Raw genomic sequence first — 17,738 nt, 5'->3', positions numbered from 1 at the left:
TACACTGGACGCGATCAAAGGGCCGTTGAAAACCCTTTGAAATTTGTGTCAGCACGTCATAAATAAAACCCGGCAGCAGTTTCCTTGCCGCGCCGCTCACGTCCGTAGACATGGTGTAACATTGGTTTTGCTTTGTTTCACAGAACTAATCGTTGCCTGGGTTGCGTACGTATATGTGGGGCGGAGCTATCAAAATAGGGGCAAGACCCTTTTGGGGTAGGGGCGTGTTTGTTTTGGTGATTTCAAATATCAACATTGGCTACCAGAAATCGCTTACTCTGCCTTTAAGTAAGATGTGAATCTAACATCTGATTTCGTCAACGCTTTAAACCAGTTCTTTCATTATCCTGAGGATTTTTATAAAGGAATGTTCTAAACTGAACTAATTTGACTTTTTTTTATATGTCTTCCAAAGATGATGTGCAAAAGTCAAGAGTTGTCAGTGTAATAAACAAAAGGCTTGTAATTTGGACGTCTAAACATACTGTGATATGATTACGATTTTTATTTAATTTTTTGATTTAGACACCTGCAATTAACCTGTATGTTGTTTTTACACAGTTACATTTTGGTTACAACTCACAAATGTAACCAGAATAACAACAACAAAACCTGTAGTCACGCATGAGATCAGCAGTCGTTTGATGACAGCTCATCATTGGCTTGTTCAGTGGGACAAGCAATGACAGTTGTGAAGAAAGTCTGTCCTTTTTCTAGACTCTCTAAAATGTGTACATCTAGTATCCACATTAGGACATAAACAACAAAATGAGGTATGCAATTAAAAAAATACAGAAAATGCATACATTTATACAGAAATATTATACATATTATACAGAAATATAATAACATTGCATCTATACATCATATTGGTAGTCATTTGATTTATATTTATTGATCCTTATCAATGTATCATTACACCCCTATAAAGAAGGTTATTGATCAGAGGATTCTCTTACACAGACTACAGTACACACACACTCACTAACACACACACACACACACACACACACACACTTTATATTATATGCAGTAGGACAGTAAGTGCATCTTTATAAGTAATTTTATATTTACTTCTATTGTCTTTGAAATATGGTAAAAGTGTACTGCCAAATGTGCCGACAAGCCTTTATGGTAAACAAATTACATTACGAATTTGTAATTTAGTACATTTAGGCCCGGTTTCACAGACGGGGCTTAGCTTAAGCCAGCACTAGGCCATAGTTAAATTAAGGTATTTAAGCAGCTTTTATAAAAATGCGTTGGAAGAAAATGTTACAGATGTGCATCTTGAGACAGATCAATGGCACTGACATATTTTAAAATATGTCAGTGCAAGATATTTTCAGGTGAGACAGCTCAAACATGCATTTTAGTCTGGGACTAGCCTTAAGCCATGTCTGTGAAACTATAATAAAATATATTCTTTAAACAAATAACTTTAAATATAACAAATAACACTGCAGTTTACATTATAATCAAGTATACATGTGCTATAGTGTGTTAGTCAATGTCAGAATAAGTGCCAGCTTGATGGCTCTTTATTGTTGATGGCACAACAATATGCTAACAAATGCAATCCATATGCAAACAAATGTTCAGGTTTTGTTACTATCAGGGTCTGAAATTAACATTTTCCAAGCAAGATTTAATAAGTAAATAAAACATAGTTAAGATCAAAGTTAAAAGTAAAAACATAATTTTAAAGTGAAATTTAAAGAATGATGATCCTTGCAAGCTATTTAAGTAAAAGACAGAAGTGTGGAAGTTTTATTCACATTTTTGTGAAGAATTAAGGGGAAAAATGAATATATATATATATATATGATATGTGACCCTGGAGCACAAAAGCAGTCTTAAGTCGCTGGGGTATATTTGTAGATCCTAACAAACCATACATCAATGGAAAGATTATTTATTCAGCTTACATATGATGTATAAATCTCAATTTTGAAAAATGGACACTTAAGACTGGTTTTGTGGTCCAGGGTCACATATGGAAAACAAAACAAAAACAATGTCTTGTCTGCTTGTCCGTTAAGAAATAGTTTTGGATGGTAAATTGTCTTAATTTTCTCAGCTTTGTCAGCTGTGTCACAATGTAAATTTTTGCACACTGGTTAGACACATTGTGTTACCATTCCTTTACAAATTCTGTTCCACAACCTTTCCAGTGAATGTTCTTCTACAAAATACAGTTTTCCTCTTATTCCTACCATGAACCATCAATATTTCATCCCCGTTCAACTTTAACAGCCACTACAGTGCCACATCCCCCTAAAACATTTTTACATCCATCTGTCTTGCTCATATTTGCTGATATGGACGTTTTCGTGACAGTCCGCAAGCGGTTCTGCTATAGCGCAGATCAGCGGGACAGATATTTCACCCTGATGAGAGATTGTCCATCTTTTATTCATGCCTGGCATTGTGCTAAGTGTCTGAGTTCTGCTCTGCTGCTCACGTATTCATGAACGTTCTGCTTTTTTATCTGCATCTCGCCCCTAGGGAGACCTGGAAAATGTAGTGCTAGAGTGGGGTTAGAAAGCCTCAGTATCCTGTACAAGGACAATAATGAGATTAGCCTTTACTGAAACCTCTGTCAGTTCGCTTGAGAGGGAAAGATTCAGGAGGAACTCTGTGGTAAAGTGGAGCACAGGAGGGGAATTGTTCCTGGAAAGGCATCCCAGTGGTGCTGTGTTGTGGTCTGCGGACTGAAGTTTGTGTGTGTGTGTGTGTGTGAGTGTGTGTGTGTGTGTGTGTGTGTGTGTGATGTGCGGTCTGGTATGTCTAGAGTCTATGACAATGGCTGTTCTGGAGAAAAAGACTGAGGTTATTTGAATTTAAGAGAATTTTAGAGTCAAATCTTGCACATTTAAAGGAATAGTCCACCCCACAAAGAAGGTTCAGTCAACATTTACCTGCACTTACTTGAAAGCTATTTCTAATGTTTAAGACACCCTGTATTCAGCGCTTGGATTACACAAGCAGATGTTTAAAACAATATTCACACTAGACATGTATTGTGTAAAACCTTCTAGTCCTAAGATCTGTACCCGACACGATTTAATCGATTTAGTCGATTTTTGGCTGAACTCAACGTGCATAGGTACATTTTTAAAAAGAAAGCCTGAAGTCTGGCAAGTAGAGACTTTTTCAACCAGATATAACACAGACCAAAATCAGAGACGACAAATTAAACACTATAGGAAAATTAGATGTAAAAGTATGCTCATCTTCCTAAATTATTTGTAGATTCATGACATTTATTTTAGCTAAATTTTTAACCCATGTATCCAGATAATGTAGCCTTTGTGTATGTCAAAAATGTGGTTTCGGACAAAACATTTTTTGTCATGGACAAAATTAATATTATTAAGTTTTCTGAACCCATACGATAGCTTTGCGTAAAGAACAGATTGACATATATAAGTAATTATTCACAGAAAAATCTCTGTTTTTTGCTATAAATCCCAAGTCTCATTACAAAACGTGCAGGGTGCACAAGTTTGGTCCATGTGTGTTTCAAACCAAATGTGACAAGCCAGAAATGTTAATGAGATTTGAGAGCTACAACAAAGATTTTCTGTGAACAACAACATACATTTTAGTTTGTTAAATTTTAACTTAACGTGGACTACATTTATGATACACACATATATATATATATATATATATATATTAATCCTCTTTGAAGTTTCAAGCAGCAGGAACATATTTTTTTCTGGGAAGAAAGAAAGTTGTATGTGTTTAGAACAGTGAGACTAAGTGAATAATTGTGAACTTTTTGCATGAACTATTCTTGTAAATGTGGACTGAGCTCAGAGGGGAGAGATAGCACAGAACTTAGACCCAGCTAGTGATCACATCTGAGAGCAGCTCTGCCCCAAGGCATCTACTGAAACACACAAGATCATTTATCATCTGCACCACAGACAGAGAGAGAAGAGGTCACAAAACACAGCAGCAAATATCAAGGCAGACATAAAGAGAGAAAACGCTAGACTGAGGAAGAAATGCGGAAAGCCAACACTCAGCAGAAAGACACAAATGCCTGACGCTTCAGCTGTCAGTGTGTGCTCTGATCGCCGAGGCAGCTCTGTGTGTGAGTGTGTGTGTGTGTGTGTTGTGCAGATGCATTATACCCTCTCTGCAGAGTCATGAACATAGAAGAGACCACCCATCTAGATCATCCCAAAATGTGCATGTTTGTTTAATGTGAAGTGAAATGAAATGGAAAAACAGAATTAGAATTTGGTTGCTGGTGGATTTGAATGTGATTAAATATATAGATGTATACACGCACGGCTCTGGTCTCCCTGCGACCTTCAAGAGGATAAGCAGTTTGGATGGGTGGAATTTATATAAATTAAGCATTTACTGAGAAAAGTGATAAAAAGTGATGTTGAAGCTCCCTCTAGTGTCTGTAGTGAAAGATGCGGTGCTTTTGAATTGAGACAGTTGAGATTTTTCAATGATTGAATATACACTCTTAAAAATAAAGGTGCTTCACGATGCCATAGAAGAACCTTTTTGGTCTAAATGGTTCCATAAAGAACCTTTAACATCTGAAGAACCTTTCTGTTTCACAAAAGTTTCTTTGTGGTGAAAGAAGGTTCTTCAGATTATAAAAAGGTAAGAAAGAGATGCTTCTTTAAAGAACCTTTGACTGAATGGTTCTTTGTGGAACCAAAAATGGTTCTTCTATGGCATCGCTTGAAGAAGCGTTTGAAGCACCTTTATTTTTAAGAGTGTATGCCATTGCATTGTATTTTAGGCATATAATGTTAGTCTAAGAATTTGTATTTTCATTCAAAAAAACAAAAAAAACAAAAAAAAACTTTGGGAATATTTGGATTAACAGTTCATGACGCCCATTTTGAAACATTTTTACAGCTATTCACTATATCTTTATCACTTTTTTAATCATAGCAAATGACACATTGTTTCACACACTTGTGGAAATATAAAGGCATATATACTGTACTTTTCTGTCTTGGAATCTCTTCTGCTCTGGTGTTCTGTTTTCTATAGCTTTGTGTCATTGCATCCATAATTAGACTTCAATGCTGTATTAATGCTGTTATTTGTATAAACATATCTATATCTATTACATACATGTTCCTAATTGGTGCTGGCTCATTTTTACAGCTCTAGATTGCTGAAATATGACTTAAACATGTTTACTTCGGGTTGAATATGGATCAAGGTCTTCCAGATGCTTCTGTGAATTCATTATCTCTATATATGTCCTCTTCTATCTCTTCATTGTTTTCCCTGGGTCATGTTTGTAGGTGGGTATATTTAAATCTATTCATTTAGCAGACGCTTTTAAGTGACTTGCAAAAGAGGGTCATGCATTCACATTTCACTGATTTGAAAGTCCAGTATGTGATGAATGTGATGGATGCTGATTGTGTGTGTTTCTCCAGGCGTAGTTCGGGTGGATTATGGCGATGTTTCTTCGCGGAAGGCTTTAAGAGAATCACTGAAGTGTAAACCCTTCTCATGGTATCTGGAAAACATCTACCCCGACTCTCAGATTCCACGCAGATACTACTCACTTGGGGAGGTAAGAGAGTTTCTCTGTTTGACATGGCCATTAAAAGAATCAGAGTTGTTCATAAATTGCTTCCGTTTGTCATTTTGCACACTAAATGAGCGACTTTATGTGTGCGGTTATGCCAAGACCTCTGCAATACAAAACACTTTCACGTCCTGCCCAGCCAATGTTGTTGTTGTTGTTGTGTTGAACAGTTCTACTGTTTCCTCAATGCAGTCTGCAGTAATTGTATTTAAAGCTTTTCACCAGATATATTTTCTCATAAAACCCAAGGACAATGTTCAACTGTCTTTCAGATGATGTATAAATCTCAATTTCGAAAAATGTACCCTTATGACTGGTTTTGTGGTCCAGGGTCACAAATGATGACTTACACACAGTACTTGATTAAAAGAACACTGCATTGTATGAAATCCTCAGACTTTGTCCTTTTATGTTATTAGATCAGAAATGTTGAGACAAATCAGTGTGTGGATAACATGGGCCGGAAAGAGAATGAAAAGGTTGGCTTCTTCAACTGTCATGGAATGGGCGGCAACCAGGTAAGAAAGTTGTAAAATGAAAGGGTTACCGTATAAATAAATTTAAATGTAAAATAAAACGAATTAAAAATCTACTAAACAGGGGTACGTTTTCAAACCCGAGAAAGCAGGGTAAGTCAAGCCCGTTTCTGAAAGAGAGGTAACTTATACTTAGAGTCAGTTACCGTGGTAACTTACTCTATGAACCTAACCTGGGGTGCGTTTCCCAAAAGCATCGTTAGCCAACTATGGTTGCAAGTTCCGTCGTTACCAACATAGTTCAACGATTCGGTGTTTCCCGAAACCATAGTTCAAACGAACATTCGCAAACTGCATCGCAAACTTGTGTCGTTGGAACGACAGCTCTTCACCTGTGATTAGAGGCATAGGTCATTGTTAGTTTGGGGTGTGTTCTATTCAGAGTTATTGACCCTATGCCTTATTCCTTTCGAAGATTTCACCATCCACTTTGAATATATAATGCACAACAATATGGACAATGCATTGGGATTATTTAGTGCATAACGACTTAAGTTATGATACTTCTAAGGTGCTTTTGCATCTTTGTTTTAAGCTTGATAGCTGAATTTTTGCTTGAACTAATCATTTTAATCCTTGTTGCTAAATTGAAAGACTGGCTAAGACAAGTGCTGAAATGTTGATTATATATGTAAGTAATTCAATATAAATATAAATGAAGAAATTTCCTATAAATTAACATACAGTAATTAATTCTGAATTCAGAATGAATCTGTTTGCAGGTGTTCTCATACACGGCTGACAAAGAGATTCGAACCGATGACCTGTGTCTGGATGCATCGCGGCTTAATGGACCTGTTGTTATGCTCAAGTGCCACCACATGAAAGGAAACCAGATGTTTGAGTATGATGCAGAGGTACATATCACACAGAAAATACTAGTCAATGCAATAAAAACATCAAATTACACATAGGTTCCCTTACACAAAACAAGATACTTCAAGTGTGCTGTTAGTACACTTTTTTTAACGCAGAAATAAGACCGTATATTTTAGTTCACTGTTTATACAATGAAAAATATAGAATATAGTAGTTACACTATATATTATATAGTTATACTACAGTTATAGTTAAACTACGGCATATACTAAAGTACACATGGTTTATACTAACAAGTGTACAGTCCTGAAAAGTCTAAGCATATTTGCCTTATACTCGTACTTAATTTTTTTGATCAAGATATACTTAAGAAATGTTTAATTTAGTTTTCTAAGTATACTGGGCTTGTAGTTGCGTTTTCTCTTTTGATAGAGTACCCTATTAAATACTATGTTATCACATATTGGCATCTTTGAGGTTGTACTCTAGCATATATTTTACATGCTATGTTATAACCTTATAGGTTAGTAACAAGTTAGCTTTGTAGTGACAAATAGTAACTTAGAGTAACTAGTACATAGGTGGAGCTAAACTTTTGTTGCACACTTGATTCATACTGACTTCTACTAAATATAGTCACAAAGAATTTAGTCAAATCAAGCCAAAAAAGGAGCAAGTCTTTTTATGTAGTACATAAATCAAAGGTACAAATCCACTAGTAGTGTACACATGAGTCTACTTACCTAAATGGGAACTTTATCAAAATAATGAACTGTACATAAAATGTTAAGATTACTTAAAGAAAACAAGTATATTTGCAGTGTAAAAAAATACTAATCTAGTACTTCAGAGTATACTTCAAAGTGTACTTGTATAAACTAAAAAGTAGGCTAGACATACGGTATATAGCTGCTAAACTAACAGTATACCTTATAGTTCACAGTAGAGCCGCATTACAAAAGAAAAACATTAAAATATGTTAATATAAAATATATTTTAAAATATAGAAACAAAATCATTTTAAAAAGTAAAGATTCCGAAAGCATTGAAGGAGATCCCATAATAATTTAATATAGATTTACAGTAGTAACAACAAATTATATTTTATGATATGATATGATTAATATATCATGTTTTTAAATATGATGGTTTCATTCTAAACATTATGATTAAGATGGACACCCAACATAATATATGATATTTATCTGAATCTGATCATGTCATGTCCACAAACGGAAAAGTCAACCATCTATTAATTATCATGTTAATTATTGAGCCTTTAGACCCAACAACAGGGGCGCTTTTTACCCCAAATACCATTATTTTACATATTCTTCCATTATTGAAAAACTGTTGAAAACCATTAACCATGAAAATCCTTAAGAAGACATTTGTCTCCAAATATAGGCCCTATTCAATCATTTTAGGGATTCTCATTTGCTACTTAAATCTCCAACATTAAAAAAAAAACATCAAATATCAGATCAAGTTAGCACAGAATCAGCTTTGTGCTGCTGTCTGTGATCAATATCAATGGCATCTTTTACCCTGGGGCGCCTTTATGTTCGTTGTACACTATATTCAGTTTAGTATACAACTAGTTATCAAAAAGCTGTTGGTTTGAGCCCTACAAAGATCACATGGGCTCTCAGGAGACATCTAACCTCAGGATGTTCCGGGGAAACTGAACCTATATTTGTTTTGGATACAAGTCAAAAACTACATGTCCATTGACATCCAACTCCAGAAAGGGGTTATGGAAATCAGATGTGGCTACAGTTCATCCAAAAATGAAAATTCAGTCATTTATGGCATTCCAAACACTTATGAAGTTCCCACTGTTGGTCTCAAATATCATTATTATTTCTATCAAAAAGCTGTTGGTTTGAGCCCTACAAAGATCACATGGGCTCTCAGGAGACATCTAACCTCAGGATGTTCCGGGGAAACTAAACCTATATTTGTTTTGGATACAAGTCAAAAACTACATGTCCATTGACATCCAACTCCAGAAATGGGTTATGGAAATCAGATGTGGCTACAGTTCATCCAGAAATGAAAATTCAGTCATTTATGGCATTCCAAACACTTATGAAGTTCCAAATGTTGGTCTCAAATATCATTATTATTTCTCCCTATTCAAACTTGTAATGTCTTGATCGGTCATGTGATGCATAATCAATCCAATTACAGTTGGCCAGATATTTATGTAAACAAAATATGTATATGAACATTTGGTCACACTATAGTTTAAGGTACAATTCGCACTTGTCACGTATTAGCAAGCTCCAAAGATGAAGAAGAGTCGAAGGTTCAGAAACCAATGTCTTTTTAAAACGTGTGTAATGGTGTGCACTTAACACAAACAACAACCGGCAAAGAACACAGGAACCAAAGGAGCATAAGTAATAAGGCAAATTAACGATACACAGCTGAACTGAAATCACTAATCAAATCAGTAACCAAGGGAACTATAGAGTGGTGGGAAAAACTAAACAAAGGAAGACAGGAATTAAAAAGTCCATGATAAACTAACTAAACATCAACTAACTACAGGGGTGTAGCCATCATTTCAAAAAGTGAGGGGGGCAAAAATCTCAAAAGTAAATACTTTTTTTTTTAATTGGCAAGTTTTATTTTTTCTAATTTCTTTTAATTGGCTAAGAAATCAAATACACTGCTGGACAATAACCAATATTTTGTATCTATAATAGTTTCTTATATTTTCCTAATGACAATTTGATGATTTGTTTATATACTACAAGCCCTTTTTATCAATTTTGATCACATAATAAAGCAGAATAGTTTCTATACTGTAATAAATGCAACGTCAATTAGCACTGCATTATTCATATACTTCATTTATTACCTGGAGATAATTGAAAAACACAAACAAACCATATATTGTTGCAATCAAGTATTTAATGTCTTCACGTTTCATTAGTCTTTGTCACGTTTCTGATTTTTAATCAGTAAACAGCGATAGCTGCATGCTTTTGTGAACTATAGAGTGGTGGGAAAAACTAAACAAAGGAAGACAGGAATTAAAAAGTCCATGATAAACTAACTAAACATCAACTAACTACAGGGGTGTAGCCATCATTTCAAAAAGTGAGGGGGGCAAAAATCTCAAAAGTAAATACTTTTTTTTTTAATTGGCAAGTTTTATTTTTTCTAATTTCTTTTAATTGGCTAAGAAATCAAATACACTGCTGGACAATAACCAATATTTTGTATCTATAATAGTTTCTTATATTTTCCTAATGACAATTTGATGATTTGTTTATATACTACAAGCCCTTTTTATCAATTTTGATCACATAATAAAGCAGAATAGTTTCTATACTGTAATAAATGCAACGTCAATTAGCACTGCATTATTCATATACTTCATTTATTACCTGGAGATAATTGAAAAACACAAACAAACCATATATTGTTGCAATCAAGTATTTAATGTCTTCACGTTTCATTAGTCCAAACGTTTCTGATTTTTAATCAGTAAACAGCGATAGCTGCATGCTTTTGTCCATATTAGAAATTTTCTGGCACGTCATAAGTTATTACTTCTACGAGTCCGTCTGGGACTTTCTGTGCGACAGCACCCTCCGGTGTTAAAGTGTGAATGAAACAGACTTTGCATGAGAGTGTTGAGGGCTCCGTGATGTTCACATCGGCTCATTCTGGCTACGAATAAAAGATCAGGTCATGCACAGACTGTCCTGTCTCTTTGAATTTAAATCTAGATTTATTCACTCTGGCTCTTGAAAACCTATGTGTGAACACACTTGCTCCTAATTTGCTGCTTATTGTTAACTTTAGGTATGCTGTAGGTTTAAGGGATCCAAAATATAGTCAGGGAGAATTGGGCATTAATATGTGCTTTATATTCAAAAGACATCCTAGGACCTCGGTTTAACGTCTCATCCGAAGGACGGTGCTTGTTGACAGTATAGTGTCCCCGTCACTATACTGGGGCGTTAGGACCCACACAGACCACAGGGTGAGCACCCCCTGCTGGCCTCACTAACACCTCTTCCAGCAGCAACCTAGTTTTCCCAGGAGGTCTCCCATCCAGGTACTGACCAGGCTCAGCCCTGCTTAGCTTCAGTGGATAACCAGTCTTGGGCTACAGGGTGATATGGCTGCCCGCTAATAAGTACTAATAAACAGCCAGTGTGCTAGCATGCTAGTTAATTAATAGTGAGAATTGGTTCTTAAAATAAAGTGTTACATATATCACATTAGACCTGCAGCTAGTTGAAAACCTCTGCTCTTAACCACCAGATGGCGCTGCATATCACATTATTATCCACGTTGTGTGCTTCTGTATTTTTGGAATATCTTATATTTCTTCCGTCTCTGAATATTGATCGTCCTGGTGCAGTACTGTGTATTTGAGACGCTGTGCATTTACTTGGAAGTTGATGAACTATTGTTTCTGTACATATCTTAGTATGTGGGCAAATGGGAGTATGACTTTAAGGTAAGATCATCTGAACTGTGTTTCGCTGTGTGTTGTTTGAATATTCTAGTAGAGGTGTTTGTGAAGTAGACTCCCACTGTAATTGAGTCACGCTGTGAGGGGTTTAGAAACACAGTTGCGTAAATACAGACATATACTTGTAGGCCTGTACTCGTAGAGATATGGCAAGGAGGAATGTATTTGTTTACTACACAGCCCTATAACATTTCCACAAGCCTCTCCAGGCATTGGTTTTCAGTGACTATAACATAATCAATATCCGAGATTCATTACAGCATTCTCAAGATATCAAGAATCACATACCAGCTGAATAAAGAAGAAGCTTTCGAGATCCTATTGATGTTTCTGTTAATATAACAGATTACACTTCTTTGTCAGCTGGGTCGATTCTAGTGCTTATATTTCCAAATAAATGAGTCGTTTGATTTAAAAGAGGACATCACGCTTGAGCCGTAAGGGACCTTGGTGTTGAATCAAAAAGGGGCTCAAGAAATCAGAAGCCGTCTAAAAATAGATCTCCGTCCGCTCGGTGGCTTTGATTTTGATGTTGGACACAAACACGTATCCAGTGTTTGGTTTTCACCTCTCAGCTGTCTGTAATGCAGGCCATTGTATTTATTCTACCGCTTGGAGGCTTGTGCTGCAGGACTTAATGATCAAAATATAAAGAAAGATGATACTGACGACATTTGGCATCCTAGAATCTCCCATCATTAAATTGTGATTCTTTTTCCCATTAATCCATAAGCTACTGGCAACCAGATAGACAGGCATTTGTTTTAAAAATAGCTCTCAGGTTTTTCACACTGCATGGGAAAATTGATGATTTGGGTTTACCGAGATTGAGCCATTTGCTCAGTTTCTGGCACTGCTTCCAATTAAATAGCTATTTTAGAACGTTAAGAGACATTAATGCAGCATAGCTCCACCTGTCATTACCAGACACCAGTGAACACAAACTACACGCTTATTCCCTGACAATCCAGCCCTACGTTTACATTTCCACATCTGACCTTTTCCTGTGACCCCCATTAGTCTGTGCCCTTGTTTAGAGCCTCTGTGTGTATATACTGTACAGTGGAGTCTGAGACCACATTGAAAATCTGGGATTCAAAAGCCAAAATTAAACCTGGAAATAATAATAAACAAGTTAACATGGATCATCAGGCTTTGTCCATGTCAGCTCAAGCACTGCTGCCATTAATGCAAAAGATTTTAATTTAATTTAATATTTAATGATTTTATTTATTAAAACAGAAGGATTTTCATTTGTGGTCTCAATCTCTTTTATTTACCTTTTGGACACTTAATTGCATATTAATTGCAATTAAATACAAATGAATTATAGATTAAATTTATATTAAATCCAGTTAGCTGACTTTTAGAATGATTTTTGATCCTCTTAAATAGGACTTAAGTAAATTTTCATACGTGATTTCATCATTATAACTTCTGTTGTCTTTGTAATATGGTTTAAAGTGCCAAATGCACAAGTCTTTATGGTAAACTAAAATAAACTTTAATGTAATTTCTATTGAAATGCGTATCTCATGTATTTGTAATTACACATTTGTATTGATGAATTTAGCATTGAAATATACTGTCTTTAAATGTAATGCTGAAACACTAACGTTAAAATTATCAAGTATTTTACACGTGCTTTAATGTTTTAGTCAGACTTTAAAGAAAGTGCACTTCTATTAAAACAAAGATTTATAATCTAAAAGACTGGGACACGTTTCGACCTCCTTATCGTCAATACCCATACCTGGTTTATTGTCATCATGTTTTCATGGAAAACATCAGAAACACACCTTCCTGTACATCATCACGCAGTCGTGTCTGACCATCAGTCGGCTGGAGGACGGGACATACGGCCCGACGGTGGAGTACTGTGACGATAGCCCCCTACAGGCCTGGATCCTCCGAAACTTCACCCGGCAGGAGGTTTTTAAGAAGCTCTACTACAGCCCAACTGATTACTTTCTGTAACTACCACAACTGACGGCAGGTCAGTTTTGAAAGCGCCAGCAGCCCAATCCAAAATCAACCTGTAGAGGTGAGGAGGGTGTAGGTAGTGATTAGAGCTGCCGTAGTGTATTGTGTGCTTTTCCCCACATTCATATCATTGTTGAGGGAACTATCAGGTGTATCTGAAAACCTGAGTCTCTTGCACATGATTCTGGGTTTAGTTTGTCTCTCTAGTGTTTTTGAGCTTTGGATATGTAAAGATGCCATGCATGGACTGGGCGCGGGGCATTCTCAGGAACTGGTGTATCATTTAACCCTCAAGCATCCAAACAAACTTGGACAAAATCATTTAGAGTTGTTTTTTTTTTATATATAGTTTCCTTAATCTGTACAAGACTTGGCTACTTTTCTAAGCTAAGTTTGCCACCCGAACACACACACACACACACACACACACACACACTCACACACACTCACACACACACACACACACACACACTCACTCACACACACAAAGGACTAGATTCAGCAAAGTTCTTAATTACTCCTTAATTTGTCACACAAAAGTGGGAACCCATAGGAAATGAATGGGAAATACTATAATTCAGAGCATGATTTGTCCAATAAAAATAAATAAATCCAACACAATGCAGATCATACATACATATAAATGAAGGGGTGCACCTATACAACATTCTCAATCTGGCAAACACACACACAAACACACGCACCCATTTACAAAGCGTAGAATGTGCCTTTAACACAGCGGGTTTTTAATTTTGTCGAATAAAAACAATCACTCACACATACAAAACCAAAGAATTGAATGAGCCAATGACTTTTGTGCCAGTCAATCACTGTGCACACACACACACGCACGCACACACACACACATACACTCGCACGCACACACGCACGCACGCACACACACACACACACACACACACACACACTTCAAAGCCAGATCAAAGTCCTACTGCAAGATTTGTTTATGTTTCAAACAAAACATGTCTGAAACATGCTACTTGTGAGGATTATTGTTTATTTTTACCCATTTAACTTTTTTGAGTTACTGAAATTTGATGTTGATGTTATTTTGTTTTTTTTTTAAATAAATGATTACTCTGTCTTCCATCTTTGTATAGTCTCGCCCAACACAAATGTTTTTTAAACAATTTCTACAATTTTAACTTGTGATAAAATCTCAAACTTAAGAGGTTAAGTTCGTTACAACAATGGTTTATTGATTTCAGCCTATATGCAGGTATTGAGTACTACAGCCATATAGTGGCTATTGATATTTTTGATATTTTTATGTCATGATATGTCACCAGATGTCACCAAAGTCACCAAATTCTTATGTTTTGGCTGTCTGAACTTACTGGATTGATTGATTGATTTCTGAAATAAAAACATATTAAATATAACATAAAAATAAGTATATTTTACATAAAATATGTTACTTTTACATGTAAATAAATGAAAAAAAAAGCATACATTTAAAAAGTTTTTATTTTATCGAAGACAGTGATATGACATTTATTTAAAAATATAAATTGGGATCACACATGAGACCTTCGTGCCCACGTTTGTCCAGGAAGGACCAATTAAGGGATGCTATATGAAGGATGCTTGAGGGCTAAAAAGGTTACTGCTGAACCTTTTTCTACCAGACATTTGGGGACCACAATAAGGGGATGTGTCCCAACTACTACTACTAAATAAATAGACAATATATACAAGTTTAAAGAATGTTAGCTGAAATAATTGTATTTAAAAGAAAAATAATAAATATGATACAAAAATGACACTTCATTAAAATTCTGTATAATTTAAATATAACACAATTTATTTTATTTAAAAATAAAATCCCAAGTCATGGGAAGACGCATAGAACACAAACGGCTTCCTGAGAATGAACCTCACGTAGATTAATTTAATCTTAAATTGTGAAATAGTTTTGTTGTTATAGTATTTATTGAATGTGAGGCCTTTTGATGTGAAACTGGTTTATGGAGCTCAGGCTGTGCTGTGAGTCCACATTCAATGCAGGCTTCCATGCGTTTAGGAGCAATTATTGCTGACCTTTTGAGAGAAATGGGAGGGGACAGCAACTCAAAGACACACAAATGCAATAACAGACATCACAAGAGCTGCTAGATATATACCGCTATTTCAAGGACCTTCAGAGCACCTTTGTGTCAAATTAAATTTCATTTGAAATGTGTTTTTATTACATAAACATTTTATGTTGAAATGAAAATGTACTGGCAGCCAGCATGGCCACCTCTTCCAGCTATTATTTAGCATCAGATCAGAGAAGGCGGTTTTATTTAAGCTTGATTATCTGTTCGTGGTGGATTGAAATGGGCCTGTCTTTGTTTACACGCTCTTTTGAAGTGAACTCATTGTGAAGGCTTCTTTCATGGCTTGCGGAGACGGACCCTTTGCATTAACACGCTCTCACGCTCAGCACAGACAGAACGAGGGGTTTTTATTGTCTAAACCCTGAATTTGAATGGCCACTCCAGCATTTTTAATCTGCATTTTTTTCAGCATATGTTCGGCCACCAACGCTTCATTAATGCCCGTGTCTTTATGTGTGTCTTTCACTCAGAGGTTTTTCGTTTCATCAAGCATTAGCAAATGAATGATGGCAGTACAGTATATTTTTACACATGGATACACACTATCTTCCAAAGGATACAACATTTATTGTTTTGAATTTCCGAATTCATATTTAATTTACTGCCAAATATATCACACATTCATGCACATATACATATGTATTAATCCATGATTTTGTTTATATATACATATATATATATATATATATAAAATGCATTGATATAAGCTTATGAAAACATGCAACTTTTATTAACTTTTAGAAAAAGTAGTTGTTTAAACTACTTCTTTCTTTCTTTCTTACCCGGGGAGTTGCCAGGGTGTTGCTATGCGGTTGCTAGGGTACTCAGGGCGGTTGCTAAGGTGTTGCTATGCGGTTGCTAGGGTACCCGGGGTGGTTGCTAAGGTGTTGGTATGCGGTTGCTAGGGTACCCGGGGTGGTTGCTAGGTTGGTTTGAATAGTTGCTAGAGTGTTGCTATGAAGATAGATAGATAGATAGATAGATAGATAGATAGATAGGTCGTTCTTTCTTTCTTTCTTTGCCAAAAATAAAACCAATACACAGACTATATCTCAAATAACTTGGCAGATGCATTTTTAATTAGACTTTTTAAAAGGTTTTGGACGTCCTTATATGTTGTGTATGTAATCATCTTAGCTGTCCTGATCTGAAGGATATCATCAACCTCTTCTTCAAACACCCCAGTATTATAGAGGAATGATATATGTTTTATATTCTTGGTAAAAGAGGCAAGAGTTTGAAGGAGTGTTATTGACTTTAGTGAAGAGCTCACAGCTGATGCCGTCATTAGGACGATGCTGTCTGTGTCCTGCTCAGATGCACACAGATAAAAGCGTCTCACACAGAGATCTCTGTAACCCCCCTCACACTGATACTACATCCGTCGCTGAGAACCACGCAGCCTTTGACTGCCATTGTAGCAAAAACAGATCTAATCTAATGGCTCCATATATTACTGCTTATTATTTTCCTCAACTCCATCCATTTCTCCACCCTACTGTGACCAAGGACATTGTGTTACTCTCAAACATACAGCATTAACACATTTCCAAACATTTGACCAGTTCAACAGATCGTCACTATATCCACCTTATTTTGCTACTCAGATGCACACAATTTTCTCTGAGTAAGTAAATGGGAAAACAATTTTTTTGCTACAAACCAAAGAATTTAGGATTACCATAATAAATAAAATGATATAACAACTACCAGTGTGTGTATCAAGCAACATACTGGACTCTTTTTTAAGTACAGGAAAAATAGCTGGAAGTGGACAACCCCTTTTTATCAATGTTTTATTAGTATCTTTATTAATATTAATATTGGCCATTTTACTAAATACTGATAACTTTTTTAACTATAAAAGAAGCCAATTGACAGTAGGTGTAACCATGTCGACCTTATCTGACAAGCGGTAAAAAAAAAGAAAAAAAAGTGAAAAAGCGGTAGATATATGTCTGTGTACAGATTATTCAGCACTAGCTGATAACAGACACAACATGCACAAATAAAACAGTAAAAACAATATAAAAAAGTATATGGTTAGAAAATTTTCTAATAAAATGTAAGATTAAAGGGATAGATCACCCAAAAATTAAAATTCTGTCATTAATTACTCACCCTCGTGTCGTTCCAAATCTGTAAGACCTTCGTTCATCTTCAGAACACAAATTAAGATATTTTTGATGAAC

The 17,738-nt window shown here is 35.7% G+C and overlaps 1 pseudogene; it reads left to right on the top strand.

Moving 5' to 3' along the window:
• The window catches only part of LOC107734482 (polypeptide N-acetylgalactosaminyltransferase 13-like), a 37,013-nt pseudogene that overhangs the window by 7,170 nt on the left and 12,105 nt on the right, over positions 1-17,738 (top strand).

This window comes from Sinocyclocheilus rhinocerous, unplaced genomic scaffold (assembly GCF_001515625.1).
Source record: "Sinocyclocheilus rhinocerous isolate Xijiao unplaced genomic scaffold, SAMN03320098_v1.1 scaffold340, whole genome shotgun sequence".
NCBI lineage: Eukaryota > Metazoa > Chordata > Actinopteri > Cypriniformes > Cyprinidae > Sinocyclocheilus > Sinocyclocheilus rhinocerous.
Note: the sequence above shows the minus strand (reverse complement) of the source record. Positions and strands in the feature narration are given on the sequence as shown.